We start from the raw sequence: 4,770 nt of genomic DNA, 5'->3' as shown, positions 1-4,770 counted from the left end.
CTTTAGTTGCTCAACTTCCTTAAATTAGCAAAGAAATGGAAGGGGAAAGATACCCCCCGATTGGCTAGGATCGTAAGATAGGTTAGTTTATTGTAAATGTTAAACAACTGATGATAATTATGGGGGCATGGGCTATCTTGGAAAGGATGCCCCAAATTGGTTGCACGCAAGAAAGGTAAAGCAAGGCATTGTACAGTAGTAGATATAAATTTTTATTTAAATACCCTGGATGTCATTTAGGGACAAGTCAAGATATGAGGCTGTCTGTAAAGAGATGCCACCTTGATTTCTTTAGTGAGAAAAGAGAACGAAGCGAGAGAATGCGGCTACATGTAACTCTACAAATGGTCTATTTTTTTAGGATCACAAATGGTCTATAACTAGTAATTTGGATTAGTTTCATGCATATGACATTAGTCTATATTATTAATACCTGATGATGGTCACAATAGGAGTATCATAGGTTGATTATTACATTAGTATTTTTTTTACCCTCTCCTTTTCTTTTTCTTCACATTTATTATATTTGTCTAAGAGCGCGCATATAGCCGGGCTCTTGCATGAGAGCTCACACTCCTATTACTTTTTTATACCTTTCTCTTTCACATAGACAAAATCATGTAAGTGAGCTATAAGCATGCTATTGTACCTGCTCTTATGTTACTCGCACTATGGCTAGCCTAAGATTGTGTCACATACAGACAATATATTTGATCTTGTATCTTGTATCGTGCAAATAGTAATGGTGGATATATGGGAAACTGCGGTTGGCTTCGGAGATCACTGAGCCTGGTTTTTGAAAAATTCAAAAATCTGTTTATTTAGATTTCAAAAAGTTCTGGAAAAAAATACACACATACCTATGGATGAATACTGTACTTGTTTTGTAAAGTTTGAAGGTTAAATACATTTTCAGGCGAGCTACACAACAATGATAAATGTGTTTCTAGCTAGTACATGTACGCTATAAAAGACCATGCACACAAAGCATTTTAGCAATTCCAGCAACATGCAGAAAATTATGGCTACTCATCATAAGTAAATGAATAATATAACATAAGGGGCCATTATATTATATGAACGAAACATATTATTTTTGGTGTATCAACTATTGCTTAAAAGAAAAATTTGGTCCCTTAAGTCAACTAGTTTGAACAAAAATTGCACAGAAAGATTATATTTTGAAACTAAAAAGCAAACAATATCAAAATTAATTGTAGGAGAGCAAAATTTTATACAATCATAATATGAATATTACAAAAAAAATCTAAACAAAGAGAAAGTAAAATGGGTACACATAACTTTATTTGTGAATTTGTATTATTTCCCTATTTTTTTATGCCCCCAAATTATTATTATTTTCTTTTCACATTGGCGGTGACTGAGCTGCCACAAGAGCGAAACTCGACTATCTGAGACATCTATCTATTGAATTTTCTAACTATGGGGTATATTTTGTACACATCCTGTAATAGTAGAGAAAATTCAAATGGCCGCCTGGCGTTCTATCCCCATTTGGTATCCCCTCCCACCTAAGAAACATGTTCGCTGACGACTCCCTCTCGCTTCCTCCTCTATTCCTAGGCGGCTAGGGAAAACTCTTTCCTTTAGGCTTCACTGGCGAGCCTGTGGATTTGCCTACCCTTCGCCTGCCACTCCAGCGGTCGGTGGCTGGGAGGGTAATCCCGGTGCCTCTGCTCTGGTTAGTAGTTTAGGTTAGGATTTTTAGTCTTTGCAGGTGCGGCGCTCGGCCGAATGACATCGTTTCTTCTTCGAGCTTGTTTTCTGGGCTTTGATCCTCCCCGAGTTCATCCATCTGGTAGTAGTCGTCGGAGCTCCGTAGGTTTCTTCCATCTCCTTGGATCGGTGAGGTTAGAGTTTCTAGTCATGTGGCGAGATTTGATGTCAGGTACTTCAGATATGTGCAAGGATTCAACGACGATGACTGCGACTCCAGTGCACTACTCTTTAGGGGGCATGTGCACGAAGACTTCCCAGTTGTCATCGACAAGGTCAAGCCGGCTCCGGTAGGGAAGCGTTGACGGCTCATTCTGGCTGCAGTAGTGGTCGCTCGATGATCTTGAAACTCGATGTATTTTTTTTTGTTATGTTGGAGATGATTTGTATTTTCAGTGAACTTTTATAATAGATCGGATCTTTTTGAAAAAAATATGTTCAATGAAAAAGAAAAAGAAAAAGAAAAAGGTAACACGTTCGATGCTAAAAGGAAAAAAAATGAAACACGTTCGATGCAAGAAAAAAAAAGAAAACCAAGAAAGACGTAGACGATTACGTAGTCTCACGGTCACCTACCTCGGCATTACCTAAGCGCCGCCTTAATCAATGTGATAGCTTAAGCTGCACAGTTGTGGCTACTAGTACGAAAAATGATTCTCGTAATTAAACTTATCGCGCTGATCGCGTGGATCTAATATAATGCGGTTGCCGTACTAGTCACATGGGGACCTAGCTTTTTATAATTCCGGCCGGTCGCCGTCGCTGTATAAGAAAGGCAACTTCTTTCCTAGTTTATACTAAATCGAACAAAACGACGGGGGGCCATCGACGGGAATAGCCATGCCGTTCCAAGTCAAGACTCTGCTGCTCTGGCGTAAGCTAACTAGCTGGCTAATTAAGCAACCTCATGTGACCATGATTTGATTGATTGTGATCTCTGACGCAAACCGTACTACAGTAGTACTTGTTAAATGTTAAATTCGACAATACATGTATATATGGAGGAGCGCATATAGATCTACATACTGTACATACTTTCTCCATTTGTAAGTACCTTGAATATTAGGCTTCGCTAAAAAAGTTTACCAAGAATTATTGTATTACCATGAGGCGATCTCCGCATGAGATGATCCTGCCGAAGAATGGAGGTGGTATGGGTTTCCGGGACATATGTTTATTTAACCAATATTGTTTTTTTGAAAAAACTTCCGATTTATTCATCTTTAATCGTGGTAGTACAATGAACACCAGAAATAATAAAAATTACATCTAGATTCGTAGACCATCCAGCGACGTGCACTGAAGCGAGCCGAAGGCATGCCGCTGTCATCGCCCCTCCCTTGCCGAAGCCGGGCAAAACTTGTTATAGTAGACAGTCGAAAAGTCACCGTGAGGATTTGTTAGCAAAGCATGATTGGAGGTTGATTGACACCACACACAGCTTATCCGCAAGGCTGCCGAAGGCAAAGTATTATCCAAGCACTAGCCTCCTTTTTTTGGGGTGAAATATAGCATCGCTATGTCATTTATTATGAGGAGGAACCGACAGAGCCGGGAAATTACAAGGGAATACAAGGTAGAAAACAAACATACCACATCACCTAACACAATGAAAGAGAAAAGGAGAAAATTGTGCCAAGGAGACAACAGGGCAAGCACCGAAAAGAAAGAAGAAATGCACAACCATCAATTTCCATCATCCTCAATAGTGGGGGGCTGAATGAGAAATATCACCACAGTATATGAAGAGCTCCATTAAGCCGAAATCAAACCCAAGCTATTGACATAATTGAAGGGCAACGGACACTGAGTCCACACCCAGACGAAGGGCCAAGTGCAGCCGAGGCGACAACACAACAATGACGCCGGTTGAAGGGCATTAAGGAGCCGGGTTCACACCCGGATCGCTTCATCGAGCACACCCACCACCGTGATCGCTGAAGGGATACTCCGACACGTCCATACCACAACAAGAGACGACGCCAACAAAGAAGAAGAATAAGCAAGGTCAATAAAAAACAAACCACCTCGTCCCTACACGTCGGTCAACCAACAAACAGAGGGGCTCCATGTCGATGCCTCTGATATGTCTCAAACGTATCAATAATTTTTGATTGTTTCTGTTGGAAATATGCCCTAGAGGCAATAATAAAAGGTTATTATTATATTTCTTCGTTCATGATAATCGTCTATTATTCATGCTATAATTGTATTGTCCGGAAATCGTAATACATGTGTGAATACATAGACCACAACCTGTCCCTAGTAAGCCTCTAGTTGACTAGCTCGTTGATCAACAGATAGTCATGGTTTCCTGACTATGGACATTGGATGTCATTGATAACGGGATCACATCATTAGGAGAATGATGTGATGGACAAGACCCAATCTTAAGCATAGCATAAAAGATCGTGTAGTTTCGTTTGCTAGAGCTTTTTCAATGTCAAGTATCTTTTCCTTAGACCATGAGATCGTGCAACTCCCGGATACCGCAGGAGTGCTTTGGGTGTGCCAAACGTCACAACGTAACTGGGTGACTATAAAGGTGCACTACGGGTATCTCCGAAAGTGTCTGTTGGGTTGGCACGGATCGAGACTGGGATTTGTCACTCCGTGTGACGGAGAGGTATCTCTGGGCCCACTCGGTAATGCATCATCATAATGAGCTCAATGTGACTAAGGCGTTAGTCACGGGATCATGCATTGCGGAACGAGTAAAGAGACTTGCCGGTAACGAGATTGAACAAGGTATTGGGATACCGACGATCGAATCTCGGGCAAGTAACATACCGTTTGACAAAGGGAATTGCATACGGATTGATTGAATCCTCGACACCGTGGTTCATCCGATGAGATCATCGTGGAACATGTGGGAGCCAACATGGGTATCCAGATCCCGCTGTTGGTTATTGACCGGAGAGGCGTCTCGGTCATGTCTGCATGTCTCCCGAACCCGTAGGGTCTACACACTTAAGGTCCGGTGACGCTAGGGTTGTAGAGATATATGTATGCGGAAACCCGAAAGTTGTTCGG

This window comes from Aegilops tauschii, chromosome 2 (assembly GCF_002575655.3).
Source record: "Aegilops tauschii subsp. strangulata cultivar AL8/78 chromosome 2, Aet v6.0, whole genome shotgun sequence".
NCBI lineage: Eukaryota > Viridiplantae > Streptophyta > Magnoliopsida > Poales > Poaceae > Aegilops > Aegilops tauschii.
The sequence above is the reverse complement of the archived record's forward strand: the minus strand, read 5'-3'. Positions refer to the sequence as shown.